A 17,112-nucleotide genomic window follows, 5' to 3' on the forward strand; every position below is an offset into this window, starting at 1 on the left:
TAAGTAGTTCCCCCCCCAAAAAAATCTGTCATTATGTACAAAAAAGGAGGCAAAAAGAGCTGGTGGGCAATAAACACGCAGCCTTCTCTCTCCCCCCCCCTCTCTCTCTCTCACACACACACACACACATACTTACTCTTGTCCTGCTAAATTGTCAGGTTTTGTTTTCCACTCCATCAGTTTCCTTAAATAATTCCCTACACTTTCTTTTCATGCTTATTATCTTATTATAATAGCAGTGCTATACCTTGACACAGTTTTTCCCCATCCTCTTACCCATAATATTCTCCAGGTTGCAAAAAATAAAGAAAAAGAATCAGAATAAATACAAGTGGGTAACTACTGACATTTCCAGCGTCATTAAATCAAGAAACAAGACAAAACATTGAGCTTGAAATAAGTGAGCAACAGATGTTTTGCAGAAGCCTGATGGAAGGGATAAGAATGACAGATTGGTAGTTTGTTCTCCCTTCTGATGGTAGCAGCACAGCATTGTTCTCAGTCATATGCAATCAAGCGGAGCTTATGAGACATCATGTTCTAGTAAATTAAAAGAAGCAAAAGAATGCTATGACTTAAGGTGGGCAGTTATCTGTAATAGGGGTGCATGAGCAATTTGTTGTCACCCAACCTTACTCCTATCTGGGAGCAAGGAAAGAGATCTTCAAACGGACACTAATGATAGGTTAGCTTTAGGGTTGGAAGGGAGTTACTACAGCCAAAGCTGTAGTATTAATCTTCTTTCCCTACTGAATTTGGTGTTTTTGTGAAGTTTCCTTCAGGAACCAACTCACTGAGAACAGGATTACCTTTTCACTTTATTTGATACCAAAGCATCTGAGGATAGAGTACATTGGATAAAGGGAAGTTGCTTTTGGGGGGGGGGGGTTAGAATCCTCTCCACCAGCACCTTTTTTTTTACTTAATTTATTCGTACTAAATTTGTATCCTGCCCTTCCTTCTAAAGGAGCCCAGGATGGCAAACCTCAAAGTCAAAGGTATACAACAGAAAACAAACAAAAAACACATTTAACTCATTTTTGAAAACAATTTCAAACCATCTGAATTTAAACTATAGATTCTTAGAACGTCTCAAAACATGTAAAAACAATAACATACCCTCCCAGTTCCTAATTTCAAGGTTGCCATGGCCATCAAATGCCTGGGTAAAACAGAAATGTCTAAATCTCTCCTGGGAGTCAGTAGTGAGGAAAACAGACAGACTTCACCAGGGGCGGCATTTCACAAATGGAGAGCCATCACTGAGAAGGCCCTGTCACAGGTCAATGACAAACAGGCAGCAGCCAGAGGCAGCACCTCTGAGTGTGTTGATCTGTGAAACAAAAATTCATGTCTTGCATCATCTTTAGTTGAGACCTCAAGCCACATATTCTTCCCACCCTCCTGGTTGTGCAATGCAGGTTAGTAAAACGGTTAGCAAAAAGTTCTATCCTTTGCCATGCCTCTTACTTTTTCCTTTTCGCTTCTGCCTTACTCTGTAGAAATCTTACTGTGGAGTATCTCATGTGCAATTGTAGCACTGGTGGGCAATGTAAATAGCTGCTAAACCAAAAGCAACCTGAGAACAAGAATAGCCAAGATTGGATTAGGCAAAAGGTTTATCTAGTCCAGTCATGACATAGGCCAATCAGATGCCTAGGTGAAACTCAGAGGCAACAACATTCTCCCCTCCTGTGATTTCCTGAAACTTGCATTCAGAAACATACAGCCTCCAATTGTGCGTATAAAAGGTAAAGGTAAAGGACCCCTGGATGGTTAAGTCCAGTCAAAGGCGACTATGGGGTTGTGGCGCTCATCTCTCTTTCAGGCCAAGGGAGCCGGCATTGGCCACAGACAGCTTTCTGGGTCATGTGGCCAGTATGACTAAACCGCTTCTGGCACAACAGGACACTGTGACAGAAACCAGAGCGCATGAAAACACTGCTTACCTTTCTGCTGCAGCAGTACCTGTTTATCTACTTGCACTGGTGTGCTTTCAAACTGCTAGGTTGGCAGAAGCGGGGACTGAGCAACGGGAGCTCACCCCATTGCAGGGATTCGAACCGCCAAACTTCTGATTGGCAAGCCCAAGAGGCTCAGTGGTTTAGACCACAGTGCCACCAGCAAACGTAGCTATCTAAGGGCTCATCCACACCTCTTTGTCGCATGACTTTCTGTGGGAAAACCCACAATTGACTGCTGAAATGGAACATACATCAGTTGGGTTTTCTGTGGATTGATGTTTGTTCTGATTCAGCAGTAATCCATGGGTTTTCCCAGGAATAGTAGCAAGAGCAAAGAAAAACCTCCCAAACCTGTACCTAGAAATCACTAATGGAACTAATTGCGGGACAAAGGGAAGTGTCCTCTCGGTAGCTAATAGCCACTGATTCCTTACCTTCCATGAAACACACAGCACAATCCTATACATGTGTACCCAGAATACAGTCCCATTGAGTTCACTGAGCTTACTCCCAGGTAAATGGGTATAGGATTCCAGCCAATGGGACTTGTAACACCTTAAAGACTAATGGATTTATTATGGCAAAAAAATTGGCACAAACATTTAAGGACTGGACTTTGTCAGATAAATTATGTGTTAGCCTTGTTTTGTTAAAAGCATTTTCTGCCTGCCAAAGTTCTACCTCCTGCACTACCGAAGGTTGAAAAGCAGTGCCTTTCTTTGCATATGATCACTTTAAACTTTCACACAGGGTACATACTGTTGGGATATTTGTTCACACCGAGCTTCTCAAGCAGCGAGGCTAGTGTGATTTGTGTCTGTGTTCCCAGGAGAAAGGAAAGTATCTTATCTACCTTTCTCCCCATGTGATGTTTTTCACTGTACTGTACTTTACTTTCTGTTCTGGTTCCAGCAATGCCGGATGTTGTTACATGCAGCTCTGACTGTCTAAGCTGGGCAAGCAGAGACACAATCTGCATCTTGCCACAATAAAGTAATTTAGCTCTACTTTTTGGTTTTTTATGTGTTGTTCTTTCACGCTGGGAACAATCACAAATTTCCCGTGCCACCGGACTCATTTTGTAGCCAGGAATGAGCACACAGGTTTTGTCCTGGCCCCAGGCGGCAAATGCCAACACATATAACAGTGATATATGGGTGTTCTGTGTGGTCACTTGGGTATATTATAAGACATTTTAAAGGAGGGGAGCGGAAGGTCAAACAGATTTCTTAAGCCACATCACAGAATGGTGTGAACAGTAGAGGTTCTTTTGAACACTTTGATTTGACAATATTACTTCATATTTATTTTCTTTAGAGATTTTTAAAATAAAAGATCTAAGGGTTTTCCAACATGTTTCATTAGGAGCACTTCCACAGAAGTTATCTGTGGACTGCAGTGTTGCAAGCATCTACTGTAAAGTAAAGATAAATTGCTTAAAATTGGCTACCCGAAATGGTTTTTACTTTTTTTAAATGGTTTTGCTTTTCTTGATTAACATCACACTTGTCATACTAGTCATGTAAAACTCTGTCAGGATTCTCAGGGTAGTGTGCATAGGATTGCAGCCCTAACTTATCAGTGCTCCATGTCTTTGCTCTCTCATTCCATTTTAAAACATTATAGTTCTTAGCTGAATGCTATATAAAAATTAGGAGCAACTCATTCCATTGACTTTTAGATAGCATGTTCCTGCATGGTCTATTCAGTTCTGCAGTGAGCTAATACTCAGCCAGACTGTTTTCATTTTCAGCATGGCTGTTCTATTGATTTAACTGCGTTTGAGCACTACACACAGCAATGGACTCTCAACTTACTGCTCAGGGGTAGCCAGAAATCTAAGACCTTCAGGAAAATCCTCTACAAATACACAATGGAAATATATGACTTCTTGAGAACTCTGAACTACAGTACATTAAGGATTTGAACTGCTAGACAATGACCCACTTCAGATATATAATGCCAGATAATTCTAGTTGTGGTTATTCCACAGAGTGAGAAACAAGGATGTGAGAGAGGGGACAGGAAGTGCAGTCTTGTCCTTCAACCTTACATGATTGCAGTTCTATTAGGGGACAATGCCCAGATAGGACTATTCAGGGTTTTGTTTTTTGTAAACCTCTTTCAAGCTTTCCCCCTACAATCAAGTGGTATATAGATTTCACGGGATAAACAAATGACTATGGCACAGAAAGTGTAAATTGTCCAGAGATGGAAAGAAGATAAAGTCCCTTACAGTGAAGAATGATAGATTAAATTGATGGATTATGCCGAAATGGCAAAAATGACCGGAAGAATCAGAAATTTTAATAAGGAATGGGGATATTTCATAATTTATCTTAAAAACCATTGTAAACAGCTGAAAATTTTAGTAGGATTGGAATAACACTTATAGTTTAAAGGCGATTCTTTGACATAATGGAGATGTAAAAGAATTGGATTATCATAAAAGATGCAGGAGGAAATTATTAGCAATAGGACCCACAAGGGGGAGGAGGGAATTCCAGGAGATTCTTTGGAATCTTGTATTTATGTTGTATGTTGGATATGTGATTGTAAAACTTTAATCTGAAAACCAAATGAATAAATTTATAAAAAAGAAGAAGTGCAAATTGCTTAAGGACCCATGACAGAAGTGGGATTTTAATCAAATACCAAAGACCAACATTGCATTTTATAAGTTCTCGAGACCCAGGGAAATTTAAGAGATGCTCAAAAAGATGATAGCCTTGGTCTTATGCTCTAGTTACAGGTAGGTAGCCGTGTTGGTCTGAGTCGAAGCAAAATAAAAAAATTCCTTCAGTAGCACCTTAAAGACCAACTAAGTTTATATTTTGGTATGAGCTTTCGTGTGCATGCACACTAGAAGAAGTATCTGAAGAAGTGTGCATGCACACGAAAGCTCATACCAAAATATAAACTTAGTTGGTCTTTAAGGTGCTACTGAAGGAATTTTTTTATTGGTCTTATGCATCATTCATTCCACTTCTCTCCTTCCTGTTTGACACAAGCTGCTCTTCATTATGCAGTTGTGCATGGGTGCTTAAATAGGATGACCTGTCTTAAATGGATATCTTGTACCCATCTGCAGATAACTGTAGTAGGGATACACATATCCATCAACTTCAGTTTCACATTTTTTAAAATATTTAGTTCAGTTCTCCACATTAGTTTGTTGTTGTTTTTTAAGTCCGTACGTAAATTCATTTCCCCCTTTTTCCCCTTTAGAATGCTGCGTCATATTATTTTCCCAGTCACATGCATTTAATGCCCCTATCCCCCTAACACATCCATCTTGATACATATTAACTGCCTGGAGAACTGCATCAGAAAGTTCTGAGAAGTGCAGATTTCAAAGAATAGCTGTGTTTAGGTCTGTAATATTCCCTCAGAATTATGAATGGGTCAAATCTTGAACACAGTGGACTATTAATATATGAAGTGAAGCTAAAGTTGACTTTCAGATGTCTTCCTCTGAAATGTTGCATCCTAACATTATCAGTATGATAAGCTTTGCCCTTTTAAATCTGTTTTTGAACCAACATTTAAAAAATGAAAAAAAAACAGGGGTCTGGCCTGGCACAATGGTTCGTAAAAAAGACTGAGCAGCACCATATTGAATTCCTCTTCCGCATCTGAAGAAACAGAATTAAATGAGTTGTTTTAAACTTTTAGTAAAATGATAAAACTCTAATCATGGATTTCTTTCCCTGGCATTATTTTATGGATCATTTAGTTGTTATTATTAACAGTTGGCATGAACTTGTAAGTAAATGATTATCTGTCAATTATAGTCTATTCATGGTAGGTTTGAGGGGAGAAAACGAAGATGCTATTTCTGGATGTTCAAAAACAACGTTTCTGTTATGATAATACCTGATTGTCAAGCAGAACTCTGGCATTCATGTATTAAAGCGTGGTTGTTGTCATTTTTCTGTTTTAAATGGCTTTTATTTAGTTATTTTTCTTTTATCTCAGAATGAAAACTGTTTAATAAAAATTCTGTACTACTATTGTATTGCTCTCCTTTCTCCCTTTCAAATAATTGTGATTGCAGAAGCAAAGCTTCAATGAGTTGTGATCAGAGGCATTGTGTGAAGTTTGGTTTTAACTTTCAGCAATAATTAATGAAGGAAAATGAACAAGGGACACCATGGATGATCCCAAAGGGGGCCACTCTATAAATGAGGCTGTCCATTTATAGTATATATATACTCTGGTTTCACCTCAGATCAACAGCACAATATTATCCATGTCTACTCAGAAGTCCCACTGAGTTCAATGGGGCTCGGTTCTAGGCAAGCGGGTATAGGATTACATCTTAAATATAATCAAAGTGATACCTATCTCTCTTTGAAATGGACCTTAATTACTCACAACTGAAAGTGTTATCTGACTCCATTTGAAATACTTGTGCCTGCGATGATAACAGGCATATGAAAGTTCTATGCAAGAACTTTACACATGGAGAAGGAAAACTCTGATCCTAAACCTCCAGTGCCTTGTGGTTATACTCATCCATGAGAAAGGCTTTGGGAGTAAAAGCTGCAGAAAAAATTGTGCCCGCTGCCTTGCAGGACAACTTTGGAAGAAGAAAAGGCTAATAAGTGAACCCTACACAAATCTGGGGACGGTTGGATGGCACCTTGTACACCACCCTCTGGCAACTCCTGCAGCCAAGCTGGTGTTCCACGTATTGCTCTGCTTTCCTTCACATCACATCAGCAAGGCCAAGAGTGGGGTCTTGTCATATGGGCAGTGCCTCCACACACACTTGTGCTTCGGAGAAGTCACTTCAGTGCTGCTAATGCAGCAAAGAACAACGTGGGTGACAGCAGTTATGTGTTACTGGTCCCTGCAGCCACAGCATCTGGTGTGATTCTCCAGGAGTTTGACTTTACCCCAGGAGGTGCACTCCATTGTCATTAGAGACAGACGGGTGCCAGTGATGACAAGACCACATGTAAGCCACCATCTCATAAAGCAGTCATAAATTTGCAGGTGTCAACCCAACCTAATTCAATAGGCTCGCCACTCTTGAGATATAGTAGGGGTAGCCAATGTGGTGCCGTTCAGATGTTGCTGTGCCTCAACTCATATCAGCCCCAACTTGCATGATCAGTTGTTGGAAATGATGGGAACTGTCGTCCAACAACATCTGGAAGGCACCGTATTAATTACCCCTGAGAGACGATATATCCCAATGGTGCATGTATGGAGCCCTACCAAGCAAAGAGCTCCATTTGAGCAGAAGCTGCCCTAGGACTCAGCTACACAGCTGCAAATAAAACATTTTAGTGTGTTATAAGTGCAATATACAATGACACACTAGGTGGCGATGGTGAGCCTTATGGAAAATTCAATGTATTTTTTAAAACGCTTTTTTAAAAAAAGCCTTTTCAAAGCGATTTTTATATGTGTCTAGATTCCACCCTGGTCTTCCTCCTTCAGAACACTGAAGCATATAAAAATGGTTGTGATATTGATTTGTTTTTATGGTTCGAGGACAGCACCTTAAATAACCCACCAGTCCTTTTTTAATAAAGCAAATATCCAGGCTAGATATTAATCTTCACATTCTACAGCTAGTAGGCAGCTGTCTAGTAAAGTGACATTTCAATTAATTGCTATATTTATGGGAACTTTGGGGGGGCACACTTTTAATACAAAGGGATTTGGGTTGGCTTATTTTCCTCACTTGTTTGTGTTAATCTTCATAGTAAGGTTACGAAACATTGGCTAAGTTTATAAGACAATGTTAATTGGTCCCCCCCCCCCCAATTCTCTTTTATTCTCCACTATAAATAACTATGGGTTCATTTTACAAGCACTTTCCATGTCTAAGTACTCAATTGAGCGCTGCAAAATGAACCTGCAATTTAAGTGTGAAAATCAGAGCCCACTCAGAAAATAAGGCCTCTAACCTATTGTTATGGTTTCTGATTTAGTTCCCAGTTACATTGTGCTCATTTGAAATTGTTGTGTTGCTGGAGGCACATAAATCATTTGGTCTCACTTGTGAATATTGTTTAAACTAGAGGTGGGAAAACGTTTTTCACCCCAAGGGCTGAATTTCTACATGTCAGTGGGCATGGAGTGAGAAGCAAAAGCAATGAATAATAATAATAATAATAATAATAATAATAATAATAATAATAATAATAATTTATTTATACCCCGCCCATCTGGCTGGGTTTCCCCAGCCACTCTGGGCGGCTTACAACAGAAAAATGAAATAAAACAATTAAACATTAAAAGCCTCCCTAAACAGGGCTGCCTTCAGATGTCTTCTAAAAATCTGGTAGCTGTTTTTCTCTTTGACATCTGATGGGAGGGTGTTCCACAGGACAGGCGCCACCACCGAGAAGGCCCTCTGCCTGGTTCCCTGTAACTTGGCTTCTCACAATGAGGGAACCGTCAGAAGGCCCTTGTTACTGGACCTCAGTGTCCGGGCAGAATGATGGGGGTGGAGACGCTCCTTCAGGTATACTGGACCGAGGCCATTTAGGGCTTTAAAGATCAACACCAACACTTGGAACTGTGCTCGGAAACGTGTGGCTCGTATCTTTATATAGTAGATCACATCCAAGCAATGCAGAAATTAGAGGTGTGTCTCTACGTGTCTCCATTCCCCATCCAAGCAGCATTGTGTACAGTCATACCTCGATTTAAGTACGCTTCGGTTTGAGTACTTTCAGTTTAAGTACTCCGTGGACCCGTCTGGAACGGATTAATCCACTTTCCATTACTTTCAATGGGAAAGTTTGCTTCAGGATAAGTACGCTTCAGGTTAAGTACAGACTTCCAGAACCAATTGTGTACTTAAACCAAGGTACCACTATATATCAGTGTCCAGCTCCATCGAGCAGTACATAGGACCACCAGAAACCAGGATCAGTAAAAAGTATGGGGCTCTCTTTTAAAGGAGAGCCCCACCTTCCCTGGAAGTCTCATGATGCTCTGGAGATTTCCAGCGAAAACTGTGAGACCTACGAGCTCTGGATGTCCCCACCATCTGCCCAGGTCTCGTTCTGCAGTCCACACAAGATGTGTGAGTTATCACAGTTCCAAACTGGCAGAAGCACTTGAGTAGGCAGCTCAATTACTTCTAATGGACTTAGCTTACTCACTTCAAAATGTGGCATTCCAGCCCTGTGAGGTTTGGTGGCTGTTCTGCTGGATGGGGCAAAGTACCACTTGCCCTGAAGTCCTGGACTAAGGACACCACTGTTGGTGGAGGTAAAGTAGCCTTGGAGAAGAATCGGCAAAGGGAAATTGGTAAGCAGGGGAAGGGTCCTTTGCATCCTTGTGTCTCAAGAGACATAGGACTTCACTTCCATGGATGAAGTCAAACCACTATGTTAGCAGCACCAAAGTGATCTCCCCAGGGCAGTGTGTATGGAAGTCCTGGGCTGCCTGGATGACACAAGCCCCCTCATGGCCTCACTGATGAGATCCAAAGGAAAGGAAAGCAATACATTTGGCACCAACTGGACTGCAGGAGTTGCCGGAAGGAGGCATACCAGAGAGCACCCAACCATCTTAGGGTATCTGCTCCAGATTTGTGTAGGGTTTACTCCTTAGCCTTTTATTCTCCCGAAGATATCCTGCAGGGCAGCGAAGGTTTAGGATCAGAGTTTTCCTTCTCCTAGAAGGCTGACGAGTCCCATCTGCCCCTTCAAAGCAGTGAAGAGCATGTGAATGGAAGACAAAATAAAAATAAAACAAACACAATGTCAATCAACACAACACAAAATAGCAAAATCATGAAATACCTGCCAATCAGATTGGACGTAGGCTCGTGAGCTGCATTCGTAATCACAACACAGGTGCAGCTTCCTAGAATTCCACCTCTCACTTGGAAACCAGTTTAACTCACACACACTCTCTTTCTCTCTTGCTCCAGCCTCTCACCTAGGAGCCCATCACTCATGGAGGAGTTTTGGGGAAACCAGCGGGAAGAACTGTAGTACAGTGGTACCTCGGTTTAAGTATACAATTGGTTCCAGAAGTCTGTACTTAACCTGAAGCGTACTTAACCTGAAGCAAACTTTCCCATTGAAAGTAATGGAAAGTGGATTAATCCGTTCCAGACGGGTCCGCGGAGTACTTAAACTGAAAGTACTCAAACTGAAGCGTTCTTAAACCAAGGTATGAAGGTACTGAGACTCCTGCTTCAGTGGGAAAACTGCAGTATGGCACCAGTCTCCAGCATAGCTGCCAAGTCTCCCGTATTCCCCGGGAAACCATTTTTCCAGCTGTCCCCAGCCAAAAAAATGGATTTTTTTGTTTTTCCCCGGTTTATTCTGGTGCGGCGGCCATTTCGGAACTGGGCGGAGCATGCTCAGAAGCAACTTTTGATGCTGCTTTGCCCAGTTCCAAAATGGCTGCAGCGCGACTTCTGGTGCGGCGGCCATTTTGGAACAGGGCAGAGCAGCATCAAAAGTCGCTTCTGAGCATGCTCCGCCCAGTTCCAAAATGGCGGCAGCGCCACTTCCGGCCTGCTACTTCCGGTCCAGTCCCTTATTTCTCAGGCCGGAACTTGGCAGGTATGGTCTCCAGGTTACAACCTGACAACCAAAACTGCAGCTAAAGATTCAGCCATTCCCTCCAACCTGCCATCAGTGGAGCAAATGACCTCAGTGGGGAAGAGCTGTAGCTCCAAGTATTTGCTTTGCATGCAGGTCTCAGGTTCAATCCCTGGCATCTCCAGGTAGGTCTGGGAATCCTGGAGAGCTGCTTCCAAACCACACTGACCTAAGCTGGACAAATGGCCTGATGCTGTAAGTCAGAAGCTTCATCTGTTCTATAATGTTCACGCCACACAGTTTTCTCAGTACTGATAATTTTGTCAGTGCTGTTGATTTCATCTGCTTAGTCCAGCATCTTACTTCCTCGCATGAATTGCAAATTACAGCATCATCAGGAGAGAAAGTTAGCAAGCTGGGGAGACGGAGGAATATACCGTCTTTCCCCTTTTTAAGACACCGTCTTATAACTTTTTTTCCTCAAAAAAACACAGGGTGGCTTACTTTCGGTGGGATGTCTTATTTTTTTTATTACCGGTACAGTTTTTACAGCTCAGGGCGCTGGCTCAGGGCGCTGCTCGGTTCTCTTGAGTGCTCGGCGCTGCAGCAGCCACTGGTTCCGGGTGGCGGGGCAGCAGGCATCCTAGGCCGGGCCAGGCAGAGGCCGCTGGCTCAGGCGCTCCGCCTGCCGCTGCAGGGCGCTCCAAGCTCCTTGGCCAGGCCAGGCAAGGAAGAAGCAGTGAGCCCAGCGGTGGCGACAAGCACAGAAGCGGCAGGGCGGCGATGGACGAGAAGGCGGAGCGCGGGGATGCAGCCAGCAAGGCGGGAGCGCGATCAGCTGTTAAGCGGAGCTCTTGGAGCGCCACTTCAGAGCTGATCGCGCTCCTGCAGTGCCAGCTGCATGGAGTGACTCTGTGAGTGGAGGTGCCTGTGGGGGTTGGTTTCCGCGGAGCGGAAGTATGGCTTATTTTGGGGGTATGTCTTATATTTCTCAAATGCTTAAAAACCCTGCCATGGCTTACTTTCTGACTACGTATTAAAAAAGGGGAAACAGGGTATAACTCTTCCCAGCCCACCCCTCCTCCACACAGACACATCTGTTTTAAAGTTAGTTACCTCTTTTCCCAAGTCGTGCATCTTACAGTCACGCATGGTAATGTCATTTTAACAATAGATGTAAAATTTAATATTACTCTCCTCAAACTGCTTCAGCAAGTGGGCGTCTTTTCTAGAAGGCTCTATAATCACCTTCCTTTTCTGAAGACTTTTTTTAGCAACTGTTGGACAGTTTGTCTTCTTCCCCGTGAACTAGCTTTTTTATTTTTATTTTTGCAGTGACAGGTAACTTTCTAAAAAGGCTTTCTGCTGTCCATTGATCCTGTACCAGTTAACAAAGTAGAAGCATCAGCAGATCTACAAATCTCATGAGTGAGGAACCTGTGGCTCCCTCCCCAAGGCGATGGACTCCCAGCTCCCATCAGCCCTAGCCAGCAGGGCCAATGGTCAGGGATGATGGATGCTGCAGTTCTGCAACATCTAGAGCAGGCATCCCCAAACTGCGGCCCTCCAGATGTTTTGGCCTACAACTCCCATGATCCCTAGCTAAGAGGATCAGTGGTCAGGGATGATGGGAATCGTAGTCCCAAAACAGCTGGAGGGCCAAAGTTTGGGGATGCCTGATCTAGAGGGACACAGATGTTAACACAATTTGCATCTGTCTGGATGCTTTTCCATTGTCCTAAAACAAAACAAGAAGCGAGAACATTCTCAAAAAAGTATGCAGCCTTGACTGCTGTCCAAAGATCAAGGGGAAAAGGAAATGTATGGTTTCCTGAAATCATTTTCTCTAAAGGACCCCCCCCCCCTAGAGTTTCATAGGATCAGTGAAAGCTCCAGGCAATATGATGCTCAGGACAGCAAATTGCAGTAAAAATAAAAATGAATTCAGGAGCTGTAACCTGAAACTTGGGTTTGTTTTGTTTTTCCTTGTTTTTATTATTTTTTATTTTTATGCTGTGAACCACCCTCAGATTAAAACTTACTTTACAAAAACCCCAAACGAAACACCTTTACTTGGAAGTAAGCTTTGTTTCCAGGCAAGGCTGCAATCCTATGCCTAATTACCTACCTACCTGAACTCAAAGGGACTTAACAGCACAATCTTGTACAAATGTTGTATTTAAAATCACTGTTTTTAAGACAAAGCCAAATGAAAATGAGAAAAAGCTCCTGCACCTTTAATAGCTGTGTAGCAGCAGAGAAGGAAATTTCTGCAGGTGTAGATTGCAAGACCTGCTAACCTACTGAAATACCTACATCTCCTGCTACACAATGATTAAATGTTCAGGAGCCTTGTCCTTGTTGCATCTGCCCACTTTACATACCTAGGCTTGCCTCCGATGTCCCTTTTTAAAATAAGTAAGGTGTTCTGCAAAGCTAGCTTTTCAACATGAAAACGACAAGCAAATGCATGATCAGCACCCATCTCCCAAACTAGAAACATGGCATTTCCAAGTGACATTCCACATATAAAACTCAACTATATGAAGTGTGATTATTCAGTTAGTAATGCCACTCAATATCCCTGCACTGTCGGCCTCAGGAATAATTCAAGTGCTTTTCACACAGTACAGTATCTGTGTAAAACTTCATCAATTTCATTCATTTATATTATATTTATTGGCTCAGCAAGTCAAGAGAAATCTTGCCAATGATACAGGTACTTCTTTGAAACTGAGGTTTTCCCTCCCCTCCAAATAAAATAAAATTGCAATCCCATGATGACCGAGTCAAGATTTGAACATGGGTCTCCCCAGTCCTAGTTTGACACTCAAATATCACTCTCATTCCACAGTAGGTAAAGGTAAAGGGACCCCTGGCCATTAGGTCCAGTCGTGACCGACTCTGGGGTTGCGGCGCTCATCTCGCATTTCCAGGTGGCCAGCATGACCAAACTGCTTCTGGCGAACCAGAGCAGCACATGGAAATGCCGTTTACCTTCCTGCTTGGAGCGGTACCTATTTATCTACTAGCACTTTGATGTGCTTTCGAACTGCTAGGTTGGCAGGAGCTGGGACTGAGCAACGGGAGCTCCCCCCGTCGCAGGGATTCAAACCGCCGACCTTCTGATCGGCAAGCCCTAGACTCTGTGGTTTAACCCACAACGCCACCTGGGTCCCTATTCCACAGTAGAGTTGCAGCTAAATACAATCAGGTGCTTCTATGAACTTACACAATCCTCAAGTTTTAGAAATGGAATCTTGGAGTGGCTCTTTTATTAACATGCATGCTTCAGAAGTCAGCTCTGGGTAGACTGCTGAATGCTAAATAACTACAGAACAATATAAGTGGGGATAGGTTCTTTTACAAGCACACACACTTGTCTGTAGACATTGGACAGTATGCAAATGTCAGTTTCCACATATGCTATTTATATTTCATTATTTAATAGAAGCAAAACAACAACAACCCACACACACTACAAAACCTATCAGGTTTTTTTCCCCAAATAGCCACCAGAAATCATGTTTTGATTCATAAAGGAGAATGACCTCTTCAAGTTGTGATTACAAAGACTACAGTTCCACTACAGTATAAATTCCAAACACGCCCCCATCCCTTTAGAATAAAGGACATTGGGACTAATACTTCTTATTGGGCAAAGGGGAAACAAAATGCATGTTATCCAAACTCAACTCTCCAATACTAGCATCATAATTTATTTATTTTTTATTTTAAAAAAAACTTCAGAAGTACTCCCTGTCAAACACTCTAAATCAGTGTCATCATTATTGCTGGTGAAAGATGGTTTGGGACAGATTAGAAAACTTCAGCAATTTCTCTAAGACATTAAAGCACTAACAGGATTCGGCAGTCCCAGGGAGAGATGGCCTGAGGGTCGCTATTAGACACATTTGTTTCAAGAAAGCCTGTGAACCGCAAACGTATTCTAAATGCGTAACTGAAGCCCCGGCAGACACGTATATCTCTGGGCTTAGTTTAGTTGTGTAATGGCTTTTCGTAATGGCATGAGGAGAAAGGGCTATCATCTTTCTGAGAATTACTACAGTTAGTTTCCAGAAGCACCAGCAATTCTTCCGAGCTTTCATCTTTCTCTTAACATAAGGCTTAGATTCCTTGGTGAATTAGTAGCGCCGTAATAGAGACTTGAACCTTGGCATAGCAGTCATGGACCCTCCTGTTAGGGCATACCCGGGAGAATACTGAATCTGTAGCCTCAAAGAAAGTCTGTTACTATTTCGGGCATCACAAAAATTAGGTGTGCGAGAGTGCAAAAATATTCTTGTATTAATTTTAGGAAATAGAAAAGGCTTAAGTCTTGTACTTGTACTTGAGGGAAAAGTTACAGATCTCAAACTCATCGTTTGGCAGGGAGGTGACCTGCTTTTGTTCCTACCAAGTCTCATTGCATGGAGACTTGGAATAGGTAAAAGGTAAAGGACCCCTGGACGGTTAAGTCCAGTCAAAAGCGACTATGGGGTTGCGGCACGCATTCCTCTTGCCTTCAGGCCGAGGGAGCCGGCGTTTGTCCACAGACAGCTTTCTGGGACATGTGGCCAGTATGACTAAACTGCTTCTGGTGCAACGGTACACAGTGATGGAAGCCAGAGAGCATGGAAACGCCATTTACATTCCTACCACAGCAGTACCTATTTATCTACTTGCACTGGCATGCTTTCGAACTGCCAGGTTGGCAGGAGCTGGGACAGAGCAACAGGAGCTCACCCCCTCACAGGGATCCGAACCGCTGACCTTCTGATCAGCAAACCCAAGAGACTCAGTGGTTTAGACCACAGCGCCACCCACGGCCATGGGGTGGCATGGATATCTACAAAAGTAATGAGTTTCCATCACACAGTGAACACCCCCTTGCTCTCCCAAGCTTTTGGAGATCACATTTAGATGATTTTCAGCCTGTAGTGTCCATTTGCATTTTTATTTACATCTCTATTCTTTTATTACTTACTTACTGATTTATTGCATCTATATCCCACTTTTTTGTTCAAGGAGCTCAAGGTGGAACACATGGTGCTCTTTTTCCTCATTTACTCCCCACAACAACCCTGAAAGGTAGGCTAGGCTGAGAGACAGTGATTCACCCAAGGCCAAGTTGGGATTTGAAATCACATCTCCCAGGTCAAAGTTTGGCCTAGTTGACCACTACAGCACACAGGCTTTTATTGCTGCTTTTAAATGTATTATACAGGTTTTGCAGCTGATATTGTCACTGTCACATGTATCTTTCTTTTGACAAAGCCTTGGATTGCTTGCACCCTGGCACAAAATTAAACCTTAACACTGCAATCGTGGCATGCTCTATTGCAGCAACCTCAGGGGTCTGCCTGTATATTACTTTGAGAGTACTTGTGATGGAAAGGGTAACAAGAGCATCACATTAATAAAGCTGCAAGTAGAATGCAGCTCTTGCTAAACGTGTTCCACCTTTTCAAGCTGATATCAAATGAGAAATAAGCTAACTCCAGCTACAAAAGCTGAGGCTGCTGAAGAAGCCAGAGACAATCTTGGCTGTGAGTTCAGGAAGACCTGAGACTCAGAGGAAGACCTGAGACTCAGCTACATTTGTAAAAACAAAAAACCCAATGTTTTGAATTCATTATAAACATGCAACACTAGATGGTGCGAGAGAGCAAAAAATATATATGTGATTTTTTACATAGCGCTTTTCTTTTCTCTTAGCGATTTAATTTCTGACTTATTTATAGGGTTCTTTCCTGCGTGCAAATCCACCATTGCTCTCTGCCTTGCAGGTCTCTCCCCCCCCCAATCAGGCCTGGGAGGGCGGGACCCTGATTGATTCCAGCTACAAAAACTGCTGAAGAAACTCTTAGGCTGGGTTATTGTTCATGGGTTTTTGTCAGGGTTTGTTGCTGCTGCTGCTGTCGATTATTCATTTTTGTATTGTTAATGTTAGATCTTATAATGATTATGTGGAAATTATGTCAATTTGGTTGTGTACACTTTCATGTGTTTTATTTATTGTTTATGACTTTTGTTATGTGCATAATTATGTAAATCTCATTATGGTGTAAGCTGCCTTGAGCATGGTTTTAACTATGGGAAGGCAACATACAAATAAAATGATGGCGATGGAGCTCCATACAATTTGTTTGAAGTGCCATTTGCATCTAAGAAACCAGCTTTTATAAGAACTTATAAACTTTGATTTGTGTTGTCATTATTTTTTTTAAAAAAATATTGGAATTATGGGAAACTGGGGGAGGGGGGGAGGACTAATTCCAGTATACCTAGAATTAGAAAATGACATCATTTCCTATTGCAGATTTTCTCTTTTTTATGCAAGGGAAATGAAAACTATATACAACAATTGGAAATTATTGGAAAATTTGATATTTGCAAATTCCAGTTTGAAATGACCGATTTGCACATGTCAGATGGATGGGGTATTATTATTGGATTGCAACTTATTGATCCAGTTTTGCTGTCCTTTAAATGGTGCATCACAGCTTAGAATATATATAACAATCCATTTAAATATACATTTTGGAAAAGGGCACATTTAAATACATATTGTGTGAGAGAAAGTAAACATCTGAATCCAACTGAGAAAATGCACATTT

This window comes from Zootoca vivipara, chromosome 9 (assembly GCF_963506605.1).
Source record: "Zootoca vivipara chromosome 9, rZooViv1.1, whole genome shotgun sequence".
NCBI classification, from domain to species: Eukaryota; Metazoa; Chordata; class Lepidosauria; order Squamata; family Lacertidae; genus Zootoca; species Zootoca vivipara.